The sequence below is a fragment of the Piliocolobus tephrosceles genome, chromosome 3, assembly GCF_002776525.5.
Source record: "Piliocolobus tephrosceles isolate RC106 chromosome 3, ASM277652v3, whole genome shotgun sequence".
Lineage (NCBI taxonomy): Eukaryota > Metazoa > Chordata > Mammalia > Primates > Cercopithecidae > Piliocolobus > Piliocolobus tephrosceles.
The window spans coordinates 184,540,766-184,556,912 of record NC_045436.1 but is presented as its reverse complement, the minus strand read 5'-3'; the positions used below and the strand labels follow the sequence as shown (position 1 = coordinate 184,556,912).

The 16,147-nt window shown below is 48.8% G+C and overlaps 1 pseudogene; it reads right to left on the bottom strand.

Annotated features, from left to right (window-relative positions):
- Positions 1-528: 528 nt before the first annotated feature.
- On the bottom strand, positions 529-2,286 carry LOC111538964 (annotated as a pseudogene).
- Between the last annotated feature and the right edge of the window lie 13,861 nt (positions 2,287-16,147).

The following is a 16,147-nucleotide window of genomic DNA, read 5'->3' as shown; positions in this document are numbered from 1 at the left end:
ATGCCTACAAACTCCTCCCAGTTGGACATACAAGTATAATTCACTTGTATATGAGTGTGTGTTTGTGTGTGTATAGAGAGAGAAAGAGAGAGAAATTTCATACACAGATACATTGAAGGCTGAGTAGTAATGAGTGGTTTTAGCATTTGCCTTATTGAGAGAATATGTTTGTCATCATTCCCTTGAGTCCTTTCTTCAGGTCACAAAGGAAAAGATACCTTCATTACAGTGCAACAGCACACTGAGAGCAACACGCCACCACAGCAGTTAATTTTGGGAAGGCTGCGTTAACATCCACCAGTGACTGACATTTTACAGAAGACAGACTGGTAAGACTACAGAAAAGCCTGAAAAAGTTATGGTCAAAATACGGTTTTCAACTGTAATTCACAAATAAAAGTCCTAATCAGTAAAACCACTGACACCAACAGAGAGAGTAATTGCAAATTGGATTCTAGCAGTGATTTCGACCTAGCTTGCTTTTCTCATAGTGTTTTTTGCAGGGTGAGTAGGTGGGAAATGAGTAGTTTAGTATACTGGAAGGCTGACAGAGCACTTTGTTTTCTTTCTGATAAGATGTTCTGTTCCTCTGCGTGGTGGACTTGGCGGCCTCTGATCAGTGAAGAGTGCTCCTTCCTCAGCTGCAGCTTTTACCATCTACGCTCTCATGAGTTCTTTTTGTAAAAGTGTATTTGTGAATGTTTCTACATTCAATCCTATACATAGTGGTTCTCTACTCTTCCTAGAAGTGGACAGCAGCAGTGTATGCTTTATGACGGCCATTGCTGAAGGTCTTCTCTCTGAATCTGGATGAATCATAACTTTGAACAACTCTGTAAATTTTTGGGAAAGCACTTGTGGTATCTGAGGTAATCTATTCTGATTCCATGGCACTGGTTTCCATTCCTGGGAAGAGCACAGACCAGCAGCACAGACAACTGTGAGGGCAAGTGCAAGATATCTGCCTTTGGTAGATGGTGTAATTCACCTGTAAAACTTCATTTGAAAAAAAACAAACAAACAAAAACAAACAAACAAAAAAAAGACCATCAGTCTCTTCAACTTGTGGGTTAGGGATGGTTGTTACATCCCCCAATCACGAATTATGCCCAGTGGTCTTGATCTCCTTCAGAGGCAGCACTGGGGATTGAGGTTTGAGACATGGAAATATTATGTTTCCTTAGCCATGTGAATCAAAGACCTTGAATGAATATACCTCGAGCCCCGGCCAACATGCAGAAGGAGATCCTTCAACTCTGCTTCTTTAAAGGAACTCATGATTCGGTAATTTTCACTTATAGCATCAACTGACTTTCCACCATCACGATATATCCATTCTGTGGAAGCATACGAGCATCTGCCCAAGCAGACGAGTGTCAAACTACCCGAATGCCGTCTGAGCACTGCGTGAGCTCTTCTCTCACTTCTCTCAAAGGTTCTGCTCATCAACAGAGCCGGTCAGTGACTTTTCTGATCGCTTAATGGCATAAATCCGGCCTCTCCGCGCTGTTAAAACACAGAATCAAATTCTGCAGAGCCCATTTTCGCTGGCTCATGAAATTCTGCCGTAGGCCGAGAGTTCACATTGCTTTCATAACTGTAATTCTCTAAGCAGGTGGTTCGTCTTCAAACTCATCACCACTGGCTTCCATGTCTTCACCGCAGGAGTCAATCCCAGCACCTGCTCGCTCTACCACGACGCTGTCCCAGCAGTGGCGCGACACAGAATCCGGAGAGAAAAGGTGAGAATTCACTGGAGGAATGTGTCGTGGATCAAACCCCTTTTCCTGATATTTCTGTGTCTCTCAAGGAGGAACTGAGCAGAGCTGAACAGACTCTCCGGGTGTGCGGCGCTCGCGGGAGGCCTGCGCGGGGCACCGGGGGTCCCACAGGGACCAGCAGACGCCCCCTCCGTGCCCGGCGCGCCCCGCAGCCCCGCACGAGGCGTTCCCAGGGCCTCAGCGCCCCGGCCGGGAAGAGCCGCCCAGGAAGCCGGCGGCCGCCGGGCTTGGACCTGCGACGAGGAGCCGACCCGCCCCGTCCGGTGAGTCGCCCCGGGCCCTCCGCCCGCCCCTCGGCGCTGGGCGGGGCCCCAGCCGCTTGTCCTCCTCCAGCTCCCGGGCTCCGCGGGGCTCCACGCGGGTGGCAGCGGCCAGCGGCCCCCTGCAGGGCCGAGTCCTCCCTTCCCTCCTCCTGCTCCTCCTCCGCGCGGTCGCCGGGGGCGAGACCAACTTGTTCCGCCAGGTGCAGGCGGCCCGGGCGGCGGCCGCGGCTCAGGAAACGCATGGCCCCGGGTTCGGGGCGAGGACAGGAGAGCCCGGCTGCGAGGTGGGGACCCTGAGGCCCAGGGGCGGTCCGCGGCGTGCGGGTCCCTGGCGGTGCCTCTGCGCTGCGCTCCGGGCGCGCGGGATGCGGGCACCGGCGGGACGGGCCACACAGGCGGGGCGGCCGGGTTCTGCCTCCTGTTCCAAGGCGGGGTCTCCTTCACCCACAGCCGCCGCCGCCAGCCCTCAGCTCAGTCCCGGCTGCACTTGAGAGTTCAGGGGATTAATGGGAAACCGTGTGTAAAGTGCATTGGAAATGACGGATCGTCGGCAGGTTCCCTCCGGTTCCCTCTGCCCAGCTCTTTCGTCTCCCTCCAGCGCAAAGCAGGGGACAGGCGAGAAGCGCCTGTCGTCTCCCAGCACAGGGCGTGCTGACCAGTGTTTTCAGGATCCTTGGAGTGGGACCATCCCCACAGGACCCTCGCGAGGGAAGGGGAAAGCGCACACCGATTTCACAGATGCAGAAATGGAGGCGCATGGAGGCAAGGTGAGCGGCCCAAGGTGCCGAACCTGTAAAGAAGAGAACTAGGGTCCAGCCAGGTCCCCTGTCAGTCTCTCTCTGAGCCCTACTGTGTGCGGACACTCTGAGAAACACATCAGCGATGGATGGCGCGCTGTCCTGACTCCTGGGGCACCTTCTGGGGCACAATATGGTCAAGGCTGTGTAGTGCGCATGAGGCCCAGGATGTGCATGAAGCCAAGAGAGGGATAGAGGGGATGAGGGCGGACAGGACAGATTCACGGAAGGTACACTTGAGAAGGCAGTTACAGCTCTTCTTCCAGGGAAGGGAAAGATTTCCAGGCACAGAGGCCAACGTGTCCAAAGGCACAGGGGCAAGTACAAGGCTGGAGAGAAAGCTCTAAATGCTGTGTACAGGCTGCCCACACTGCATCCTCCTCCCCAGACCTGCTCCTCCCCAAACCCCATCCTTCCAGTTAGTGATCCAGGCCACTGTCCTCACCTCCTCTCTCACACCCACCTCCTGTGGGTCCCACCTTCAAGACATAAGAATCCAATTGCTTCTCATCCCCCATGAATACTCATTGCCTGGTGTGAGTCCCCTTCGTCCCTCTCCCCCAACTGGTCTCCACTTCCATTGTTGACCCCTGAAGTCCCTTTGCAACCCAACAGTAGGTGAAATCATATCAGTGCTCTGCACAGAACCGTGGACTGGCTTCCTGACTCATCAGAGTAAAAGCCAAAGGCTTTAAGACCACCCACAAGGTCCTGGAGAATTGGCCCATGCTGTCCGAGCATCAACCCTCTGAGTTTACCTCCCACCGCACCTCCCCTCACTTGCTTCCCTCTGGCCACCCTGACCCTGTGCTGTTCCTGGAACACAGGGGCTCCCCAGGCCCCCTGCACCTGCTGTTTTTTCTGCCTGGACTGCCCTTCCTCCAGAGAGCTGCATAGCTGCCTCTAAAATCGCAGAACCTCCTCTCCCAGGGGTTCCCTGTCTTCCTTTCCCAATCTCTTTTACTCCATAGTCCTCATCACCATCTGTCACACTATATACGTTATTTATTCATTTTGTCTGTTATCTGTCTCCCCCAACTGGAACTCAAGCTCCCACAGGGTGGGGACATTGTTTGGTTCACTGCTATATCCCCAAGGACTACAACATGGTAGGCTCTGGACATATATGTGAATGCAAAGACGGAGTCTAAGTGCCTGGGAGAAGGAGGTGGGAAAGGAAATACAGGCAGAAAACTTCCTGGGGTTAAGGCATCTGACTTTTTTCACGGAGGTTATGCAAGAGAGAGAGAGGAATCAGACGTTAATTTTCAGCTAGGTAGAGAAAGACTCAACGGAGAAATAATTAGCATCTGGGTGAGTGGCAGGGGAGACTGCTGACTGAGAGGGGCTGGGTTAATGTAAAGACCTCCACGGGAATGGTTCGCCAGCCCACTCAGAGGCTAACAGAAGCCCAGGGGGGCCAAGGAAAGCACAGAAGAGGCCTGAGTTGTGAGGGTCCCTGACAGCCAAACCTCTAGTGGCCGGGACAAGATGGGGTCTGAGCAGTGGGCGAGGAAACTGGACAGTTGGACCCAAGAGGAAAAAGACCAGGAAGCAAAATGGAGCCTACTGGAGGCTACAGAGTGGCAGAGCTGGCACTCATGTGGCTCCTTGGTTAGGCACCCTGCCTGTGGGCACAAGGAGCCCCATTCAGTGAGGCCAGTGCCACTTGGAAGCAGATACTGGCTCACACTGGTCAGGAGACTGTCTGCCTCTGTGGCCCTGGCTCAGTGTTCTCCAAAGTGCTGGTGACCTTGAGCAAGTCATCATCCCTGCTGTGGCCTTTCAGTTAGGACACAGATCAGTGGATGAGAGAGAGAGAGAGGGGTGTTTCTGTGCTTCCTGCCCCTTCAGTGCCTGCCTGATACCGTGGTGCCTCTTGGTCACACCTGCTACTCATTAAGTCACCTTTCCTGGGGGCAATTCCTCACCTTGGGGATAGGAGGTTCCATTATTAACCCTTTAGGAATTGCAGAGGGTCTAATAAATCTGTGTGTGGCTATTTCAGGATCCCTTCAAGCCTACACCTCCAGACCCCTAGATCACCCTGGGTTAATACTAGGGCAGGAGGGAGAAGCAATGACAGGAGAGAAAGAGAGGAAGGGAGGAGGCACAAAAGGGGATCGATCTGCAGTTTGGTGATGGGAGAGGGAGAGGGTCACAAAAGATCCTGGAGGTGAGGAGTTAGCCCAGGGAAGAGATTGCAGAGAGAGGGAAGGCAGTGCAGGGACCCCGGGGACACTGGACAGAGTGGAGGGCATGGGGGAAGGAGTGGAAGAGGTGAGAAAGTTAGAAAGGAAGGGAAGGCCCAGATCAAACCTCAAGTCCCCCTTCTCCACAGACCAGTGTGAAGGTTGTCACTATTCAGAGTCCCAGAGGGCTGGTTTCCAGCAGCTCAATTTGGCCCAGTATCTGAGGGTTTGGTCCAGTATCTGGTTTCCAGCAGCTCAATTTGGCCCAGTATCTGAGCTGAGAATAGACTGCAGGGTCCTCGGGCAGAAGCAGGGAGACCGATTCTGGCCCCTCACACTGGGTGCCAGGGCTACTGTGACAGTGATGCAGGCCTAGGTGGGAGGACCCACACTGACGCTGGCTTTGTTCCCTGGATTTTCACGTCTCCAAGGCAGTTTTCTCACCCATCAAATGAGGACACCACCACCTGTTGCAGAGCATCTTTGAGGAAGACCCAGTGGCAGAGGACCTGGCCCAATCACGGAAAATATCTTGGGCCCCAAAGTCACTAGGCTAAAGGGAAAATTCAAGCTGGCAACTGCTTAGGGCAAACCTGCCTTCCATTCAATTCAAAGTCATCTCTCTGCTCACTGAGATAAATGTATATCTTATTTCTCCTTTAAAAAAGCTAATCAGAAACTCAAAAGAAGGCAATGGATTGTCTCTCACCTACCTATGACCTGGAAACCCCCTCCCACTTCCAGCTGTCTCACTTTTGCTTGGAGTTGTCCCACCTTTCTGGACCAATCCAATGTTCGTCTTACATATGTTGACTGATGTCTTATGCCCCCCAAAATGTATGAAACCCAACTGTGCTCTGACCACCTTGGGCACATGTTAGGACCTCCTAAGGCTGTGTTACAGACATGCATCCACAACCTTGGCAAAATAAAGTTTTTAAATTAACTGTCTCAAATGTGGGGGGTTCAGAGGGAACAGAACAAAGGCAATGCGGGAGTGAAACATTGCCCCATGACATGCAGTGCCACTGTGTGTGGGGCATGTGCAGGTACCTGGGGGGACGTAAACAATCCTACAATTGGGAAAATGCACAACACTTTGGTAAATCTCCAGGCCCAGGAGTCTCAGGATGAAAGGCTTCTGGGAGGCAGAGGTGGGCCTGGAGATTGGGAAATGGGGAAAATATTTAGGGGAAGGTGTGTCAGGTGGATGGACTTGTGTGAGCAAAGAACAGGAAGGTTAAAAGTGTAGGGCAGGAGGGGGAGATGGTTGGAAAGCCAGTTTGGGGTTAGGCTGGTGAGAGCCCTTGATGCCACGTTCCAGTCTGGAGTTTATTTTGTAGCAGCAAAGCACTTCTGATGGGTTTAGAATAGACGACTAAAGAGAGAAGGTAGAATCCAGCCTGGAACCCTAAGGGAGGAGCCTCATGGCCTCTGGTGAGGAAGGCTCACTCCTCAACAGAGGCCATTGCTCCATCTCCCAGTCCCTCTGACACTCTCTCTTATCCCTGCACCCACAAAGTTTGGGATCCTGCTGTGGCTCACAGTGGAGCCTCCTCCACATCCAGGGCTGGCCTGGGCAGTTTCTTGGCTCCCTCTGCCCCTCCTTCTGTTCCTCTTACTGGTATCAGGTTTCAGAAAGCTTCTGTTTCCTGCTGCCACCCTCCCACAGGTGTGGCAGCCTCAGTATTCTGTGAGCGCCACGCAGGGTCCTGTAGCAAGGGCCTGAAGATGGATGCTGAGAGCCACCCTTAAGAGGGATGAGAATTCAGATGTGGTAAAAGAGTGCAGCACCTGGAAGTGCTTTGTCCTGGTGTAGCAGGTTGAGTTGCAGACAAAACTCCTCAGACACGGGATTAAAGAAGGAAGAGGTTTTTTATTCAGCCGGGAGCGTCAGCAGACTCATGTCTTAAGAACCGAGCTCCCTGAAGAAGAAATACGTGGCCTTTTTAAAGGCTTACAACTTTAAGGAATCCATGTAAAAGGGTCATGATAAATCAAGTATGCATGGAAAACGTGACGAGGGGCTACATGCCTCAGCTAACAGAACAGAAAGTTTTATAGTGCTTTCTCATACAATGTCTGGAATTTACAGATAACACTAGTAGTTTTGGTCAGGGGTTAATATTATCATTATTATTTTAACCACCAGGGCCAGATGGTGGCACCAAGGTCGTCTAGCTATTTATCTTACTTCTGTTTCTTTCCAACTTTTTGCTTTCTCCCCCTTCTCCTGTCTTATAAACTAGGGAAAAGGGGAGATGGGGAAAAGCTGGGAAAGACAGCAGGAGAAGTGGTGGTCTCATTCTATACTGGTACCCTGGATTCTTCTGGTCAGGGTCACAACTCCAGAGTCCTGCCTACCCCCCATCCCCACCTGCACCTGTAGTAGGTCGAGCTGCAGACAAAACCCCTCAGACACCAAGTTAAAGAAGGAAGGGCTTTATTCGGCCAGGAGTGTTGGAAAGACTCATGTCTCAAAACCCGAGCTTCCCAAGTGAGCAATTCCTGTCCCTTTTAGGGGCTCACAATCTAAGGGGGTCCACAGGAGAGGGTCATGACAGATTGAACAAGCAGGGGGTACATGACTGGGGGCTGCGTGCACCAGTAATCAGAATGGAACAGAACAGGACAGGGATTTTCACAATGCTTTTCCATACAATGTCTGAAATCTATAGACAACACAAGCAGTTAGGCCAGGGATGGATTTTTAACTACCAGGGCCGGGTGCAGTGCTGGGCTATCTCCCTGTGGATTCCATTTCTGCCTTTTAGTTTTTGCTTCTTCCTTTGGGGAAGAAATTGAGCAAAAGACAATATGAAGGGTGGTCTCCTCCCTTATACCCTCTTTCTCAGCTCTTTTTACAAGTTCAGATTCTCCATTTACCTGGTTGTCTTCCCCAACAGACTGCCAGCTCCTGGAAGACAGGGACTTACCTGACTCACCTATGGGACATAGGGCCTGGGTCCAAGCAGCCTAGTGAGGACTTTCTAACCTCAACTAAACTGTGGGGTTCACTGTGGGCAGGAAGTAGGGGGGCAGCTACACCAGCTGCTGCCTGGACCTGCCATGGGCCATTGATATCCATTATATCCAATCCTCACAGCCACCCTGACAGAGCTTAGGGGGGACCCTTTGATTGTCTGCATTTTTACAGAAACTCAGGAACAGGGAAATCACAGGCAAAGATGAGAGATAGAAATCCTACTTATCCTTTTCTGATAAAGAAGTGTGCTGGTAAGAAAATGGGTTGGCCGGGCGCGGTGGCTCACGCCTGTAATCCCAGCACTTTGGGAGGCCGAGGCGGGAGGATCACAAGGTCAGGAGATCGAGACCACGGTGAAACCCCGTCTCTACTAAAAATACAAAAAATAAGCCGGGTGCGGTGGCGGGCGCCTGTAGTCCCAGCTACTCAGGAGGCTGAGGCAGGAGAATGGCCTGAACCCCGGAGGCGGAGCTTGCAGTGAGCCGAGATCGCGCCACTGCACTCCAGCCTGGGCGACAGAGCGAGACTCCGCCTCAAAAAAAAAAAAAAAAAAAGAAAGAAAATGGGTTACAAGATCGGACACGGTGACTCATGCCTGTAATCCTAGCACTTTGGGAGGCCAAGGCGAGTGGATTGCCTGAGCTCAGGAGCTTGAGACCAGTATGGACAACATGTGAAATCCTGTCTCTACTAAAATACAAAAAATTAGCTGGGTGTAGTGAGGCAAGCCTGTAGTCCCAGCTACTTGGGAGGCTGAGGCAAGAGAATCACTTGAACCCAGGAGGCGGGTTCAATCATGCCACTGCACTCCAGCCTGGGTGGCAGAGCGAGACTCCATCTCCACCCCACTCAAAAAAAAGAAAATGGGTAACAAAAGTGGCTGGAAGGTATGGGTCTTGTTGCAAGCTTCCTGGAGACCCACTGACTTAATAGCCTTACAAATGTGCATATTATTTCGTCCATCTAGCCATTCTACTTGAAACTTGGCAAAAAAAAAAAAAAAGATGTCATCTTCAATACAATTAAAGATACAGAACAAAGCAAAAGGTTGTATCACTGTTTTCTTTCTTCTTCTTTTTATCTTTCTCTTTCTTTCATTTTTTCTTTCTTTCTCTCTTCTGTTTTTGAGAGAGGGTATCACTCTGTCACACAGCCTGGAGAGCAGTGTTGCACTTCACTTGATTTTCAGGCAGCTAAGGCAGGATATCGCTTAAGCCCTGGAGTTCGAAGCTGTGGTGAGGTATGATCCCGACACTCCACTCCAGCCTGGGTGACAAAACAAGACCCTGTATCAAAAAAATAAAGCGTGAAGTTTAATAAGTTCCAAAATACATGTACACCCATAAAGCCATTACCACAATAGTAACAATGAATATGCCCGTCGCACCCCCAAATTTCCTGTGTTCCTTGGTAATCTCTTCCTCAACCCCTCCCTGCCTCTTCCCCTCACATCGTTAGGCAAGCAATGATCTTTTTTCTATCATGTCAGTGTCGGTTTGTTTCTAGAGTTTTATATAAATGGAATCATAACACTCTCTCTTTGGCCTCTTTCACTCAGTGTAATTATTTTGAGATTCATCCATGTTGAAGTATGTATCAATAGCATATTCTGTTTCACTGCTGAGTCATATTCCATTGTATGGATACGTCACAGTTTGCTTATTCATTCAGCAGATGATGGACATTTTCACTGGTTCCAGTTTGGAGTTATTACAAAGCAAATGAAACATTTGTAAGCAATCTTTGTGTGGACGTATGCTTTCCTTTCTCCCTTTCTCTTGGGTATATATTTGGTAGTGGAATGGCTAGATTATACGGTAGGTGAACGTTTACCTGTTTAGGAAATCCCAATTTTTTTCTCAAAGTAGTTTTACTACTTTACATTCCCACCAACACTGTGAGTGTTCCAGTTGTTCCACATGATAATATAAACTTGGTATGGTTAGCCGTCTTCATTTTAGCCATTTTAATAGGAGGATATTAATTTCTCATTTTTGTTTTAGTTTGCACTTTCCTTATTTTTGTTACTTCTAAATACAGACTACTGTTTATGTTGGACATCTTTTTATGTGCATATTTGTCATTTGTATATCTTCTTGTGTCAAAGACATTTGAACAAGAGCAACTCCATCTTGAATAGGGGCTGGGTAGATTGAGGCTGAAACCTACTGGGCTGCATTTCCAGGAGGTGAGGCATTCTTGCTCACAGGATCAGACAGGAGGTCAGCAGATACAGGTCATGAAGACCTTTCTGGTAAGACACCATGCAGTAAAGAAGCTGGCCAAAACCCACCAGAAACAAGATGGTGATGAAAGTGGCCTCTGGTCATCCTCATTGCTCATTATATGCTAATTATAATACATTAGCATGCTAAAAGACACTCCCACCAGCACCATGACAGTTTGCAAATGCCAAGGCAATGTCAGAAAGTTACTCTATATAATCTGAAAGGGGGAGGAACCTTCCTCATTCAGGTAAACTCACAAATAATCCACCTTCTGTTGAGCATACAATCAAGAAATAAGTATAAGTCAGTAGAACAACTCATGTCACATCTCTGCCTGTGGTACAGCCAGTCTTCATTCCTTTACTTTTCTAATAAACTTGCTCTCACTTTACTCTATGGACTCGCCCCATATTCTTGCTGGACAACCAAGAACCTTCTTTTGGGGTCCATATCAGGACCCCTTTCCTATAACACCTTGGTGAGGCCTGTTCAAATCTTTTGTCAGTTTTTAAAATCAGTTTTTTTCTTATACACTCTGGAAACATGTCTCTTATCAAACACATGATTTGTGAGTATTTCCTCCCAGTCTATGGCTTGTATTTTCAAAATTAAAAGTTTTTAAATTTTTTGGTAAAGTCTAATTTGTTAATATCTTATTGCACACGTTGTGTTTTTCATGTCCCTCAGGGCTCGCTGACTCTGCCTTAGTCCTGGGGCTGGCTATGCAGTGGGCTCCTCAGTTGTGGCAGTGTAATAGCAGCAGAATGTGATTCTTGGGGTACCCCCTGGGGAGTTGAAGGTGGTTGTGCTGATGGATCTCTTTTGGGACTCAGGAGAGGTGCGCAGCCCCATCTTTACACACAGCCTCATCTTCCAGGAGCCATGACTCAGAGGAAAAGGGTGCTTGGATTTTGTTATAGCCATTTGCTTTGTGGAAATTAATGTTTACCATATTATATAAAAGATAGAATTGCATTAGGTCTTCCAACTGTTTATTTTTTAGCTTCCAATTGTATAAGTTTATAGATTTTTAAACCAAGATGCTTTATATATTTTTTTGTGTAAGTATAAGTTTTTTTGGTTTTGTTTTGTTTTGTTTCTGAGACGGAATCTCTCTCTGCCGCCTAGGCTGGAGTGCAGTGGCCGGATCTCAGCTCACTGCAAGCTCTGCCTCCCGGGTTACGCCATTCTCCTGCCTCAGCCTCCCGAGTAGCTGGGACTACAGGCGCCCGCCACCTCGCCCGGCTAGTTTTTTGTATTTTTTTAGTAGAGACGGGGTTTCACAGTGTTAGCCAGGATGGTCTTGATCTCCTGACCTCGTGATCCGCCCGTCTCGGCCTCCCAAAGTGCTGGGATTACAGGCTTGAGCCACCACGCCCAGCCCGGAAGTATAAGTTTTATGGCACATGGTTGGTACCATTGTTTCTTGCTTTCAGGCAAAATTGATCTTGAGTCCCAGCCAACTTCTTAGTAGCTTTGGGGCACTTATACAAGCCTCATCTGCTAGAAAAGCCATAATAAAATTGATTGCATAAGTGACACATTTTTTTTGGCCAGGCGCAGTGGCTCACACCTGTAATCCCAGCACTTTAGGAGGCCAAGGTGAGTGGATCACCTGAGGTCAGGAGTTTGAGACCAGCCTGACCAGCATGGGGAAATATGTCTCTACTAAAAATAGAAAAAAATTAGCCAGGCATGGTGGTATGTGCCTGTAATCCCAGCTATTCCGGAGGCTGAAGGAGGAGAATCGCTTGAACCTAGAAGGCAGAGGTTGCAGTGAGCTCAGGTCATGCCATTGCTCTCTAGCCTGGGTGAGAAGAGCAAAACTGTGTCTCAAAAATAAAAAAGACAAATATCTTAAATTTTCATCTTGTATTCATGCCCTTGGCAATGACTTTTATAGTGGTTCCCATCGAGAGACAAATTCTGCTTCCCAAACCTTGAATCTTTCTTGCCTTATTTGCACAGGCCAAAGCTTTGCATATGACAGTGTGTCAGTTTGGTACCTAGGTTCAAACGGTTTTAAATGCTTCTGTTTTCTTTTTCAGAACCCTTTCATCTCTATTAGAACAAGCCCATTTTAACTTTCTGGAGGATAAAATAGCATGCTGAGAAAAGGAAAAGCCAAAGTGCCTCAGTTTACAGACAGTTCACTCCCAGAAGCAGAGCCACCTAATTCACCAGCAGCTGACCACTCACACCTGAAGGAGCCAAACTGAGCCCAGCAGAATGGCCCAACTGAGCCCAGCCTAAATTTCTAACCAGCTCAATCATGAGCTAGTATGTTTTGAGACTGTTTGTTATGCAGTTATAGCTTACTAATGTATATACCCATTAAAGACAGGGCCAGGACAGATCGATTACAAATAACCTGCAAATGCTCAGCACCCTATAAGTATTGATTTTCTTTTCCCTTTATTTAATAGATTTGTTGTAAGATGGTATTGAGTTATTCAGAAGTGAGGTAGGAGAATAGGGTGTGGAGGCAGGGAACTTAAGGCCAATTTGTGCTGACTTCCTAAGAAAAAAAAAACACACACACACACACACGCACCAAGGTCTGGGGGTAGAGAACCTAAGATCGGTTAAGGCCAACTTCCAACAGCTAAACCAAAAGAGAAAGAACCCGTCCCCCCACACCAGAGTGGCAAAGGATCAAAGGCTACTCTCCCTACAACACTCCCCATTCCAGCACTCCTCAGATGTAAAGGGAGAGTGCCTTGGAGTGGCCACAGGCTAAGCGCAGGCCATCCCTTCATCTGCATAGAATGTCAATTCCTCTGAGTTTTTAATTAGCCACAGACCAAATCCTTCATCCAGATAAGGGGTAGCCAATAGGGACCCCAAAAACTGTACTTAAAACCCAGAAAACTTTGTACCCAGGTCCTTGAGCCATTTGCTCGAGCCAACACCCACCCTGTGAGTGCTTTCTCACTTTAATAAATTTCTACTTTTGCTGCTTCCTCCTGTGTTTTGTTCCTTTGTTACTCTGTGCATTTTGTTCAATTCTTTGTTCAAAATGTCAAGGACCTGGACAGCTCACACTCACCACCTTCCTTCTGGGAACAGAAGTGCAGGTCGATGTGGATGCATATGTGATTGGTGCTTAAACTCACACAGTGCCCCCCACCACAGGAGAAAAACACACAGTTACAGCCGATGCATGTGATTGGTGCTTAAACTCACACAGTGCCCCACACCACAGGAGAAAAACACACAGTTACAGCCGATGCATGTGATTGGTGCTTAAACTCACACAGCGCCCCACACCACAGGAGAAAAACACACAGTTACAGTCTGACAATTAGGTTCAAAGATAAACAGGAAAACAAGAAGTTTGCCTTTAATCTATTCCCTCTACATCTAATCTTTGGAGGTCAAGGCTGTGAAGAGACCTGAAGACATCGTGTTCTCTCCTACTGGAGCCCCATCATTCTTTGTTTACTGTCTGATATTTAAAAGGAAAACAAACCTCTGAGAGAGGAGGGAGTCAGAGGCAGATAGAGAGGGAGGGTTTTGGGAGAGAAAAAGCACCCACAGGACCGCACCAGCACCGGCCCTGTAGCTAGCAGGAAGAAATGTGGTTAAGAACTTCCTTATGCCAGGATGTTGTTCAGAAGGGATTTTTTCAACTTAGGTGCAGGTGCAATAAATCAACCCAAATGTCCTAAACTTGACCCAGCTTATTAGAATATCATACACATGACATTAGCATTGTTGTTTTAGCACTCCCCTACCCCCCTTTCTCCAAGTTTTTGCTTAGGCACTCATGGGTAATAACCAACATGGAGTCACTGTGGTCAACCCCAGGCATGCACAGATGCAGCACCCTTAGTGGGGAACTTACCCCTCTCATTTGGACAGAACCCACAGAAGACTCCCTTTTTCTTGCCCCATAAAAGACCCATAACTCAGATGGGTGAGGTGGCTCATGCCTGTAATCCCAGCACTTTGGGAGGCAGGGGCAGGCAAATCACCTGAGGTCAGGAATTGAAAACCAGCCTGGCCAACAACATGGTGAAACCCCATCTCTACAAAAATACAAAAAATTAGCCAGGCATGATGGTGGGTGCCTGTAATCCCTGCTACTCAGGAGGCTGAGGCTGGAGAATCACTTGAACTGGGGAGGCAGAGGTTGCAGTGAGCTGAGATCAAGCCACTGCACTCCAGCATGGGCAACAGAACAATACTCCATCTCAAAAAAAAAAGAAAGAAATTAGGCCCATTTCTGGCAACCTGCTTTCAGGTCCCCTCTTGGTGTGGAGAGCTTTCCTTTTGCTTAATAAATCCTACTCTGCCAAACTCACTGTTTGGTGTTGCCCTGCTTCATTCTCCTTGGTGGTAGACGAGAGCCCGGACCTGGCTGAACTGAGGAGACCACCACACCTCTACAAAACAGCAACTGTGAGACCGTGGTCTTCCCGTAGACACTCTCAGCTTGCAGCCCCTGCTCTCTCTAGAGGTACTGTTCCACCCACCCTTGAGCCTGAGGAGAAAAGTTGGTAGAGAGGCTGTTCCCTCACTTTTAACAGAAAAGACACGTTCAGGCCCTCACTTCCCGGAGGTCAGAGCCCTCATGCCTGCACTCAATGTGGCAGACACCTGCCATATGTAGCTACTGGGTACCTGGAATGTGGCTGGTTTGAAGTAAAATGTGCTGCAAACAAAAAATGCACAGTGAGTTTAGAAGAATTATACCAGAAATATACTTTATTTCTTTTTCATTTTTTTGAGATGAGTCTCGCTCTGTCGCCCAGAATGGAATGCAGTGGTGCTATCTTGGCTCACTGCAAGCTCTGCCTCCCGGGTTCATGCCATTCTTCCTCAGTCTCCCGAGTAGGTGGGACTACAGGCACCCGCCACAAAGCCTGCCTAATTTTTTTGTATTTTTAGTAGAAACGGGTTTTCACCATGCTAGCCAGGATGGTCTCTATCTCCCGACCTCCTGATCCACCCGCCTCAGCCTCTCAAAGTGCTGGGATTACAGGCATGAGCCACAGTGCCTGGCAAAATATATTTTCTTTCTTTTCTTCCTTTCTTCCTTTCTTCCTTTCTTCCTTTCTTTCTTTCTTTCTTTCTTTCTGACGGAGTCTCGCTCTGTCTCCCAGGCTGGACTGCAGTGGCCGGATCTCAGCTCACTGCAAGCTCCGCCTCCCGGGTTTACACCATTCTCCTGCCTCAGCCTCCCAAGTAGCTGGGACTACAGGCGCCCGCCACCTTGCCCGGCTAATTTTTTTGTATTTTTTAGTACAGACGGGGTTTCACCGTGTTAGCCAGGATGGTCTCGATCTCCTGACCTCGTGATCCGCCCGTCTCGGCCTCCCAAAGTGCTGGGATTACAGGCTTGAGCCACCGCACCCGGCCTAGAGTGCCCTTTTTTCAATCCTTCCTGCGATTGGCTACTTTTAGTATCCTGCTGATTGGTGCATTTTATGGAGCGCTGATTGGTGCATTTTACAACCCCCTTGCTCGCTACAGAGCACTAATTGGTGCATTTTTACAGCGCGTTGATTGGTGCATTTTGTAATCCTCTTGTAAGACAGAAAAGTTCTCCAAGTCCCCACTTGACCCAGGAAGTCCAGCTGGCTTCACCTCTCAATTCTATATTGATCACATATTAAAACAGTAATATTGGCCAGGCACGGTGGCTCAAGCCTGTAATCCCAGCACTTTGGGAGGCTGAGACGGGCGGATCACGAGGTCAGGAGATCGAGACCATCCTGGCTAACACGGTAAAACCCCGTCTCTACCAAAAATACAAAAACTAGCCGGGCGAGGTGGCGGGCGCCTGTAGTCCCAGCTACTCAGGAGGCTGAGGCAGGAGAATGGCGTAAACCCGGGAGGCAGAGCTTGCAGTGAGCTGAGATCTGGCCACTGCACTCCAGCCTGGGCAACAGAGC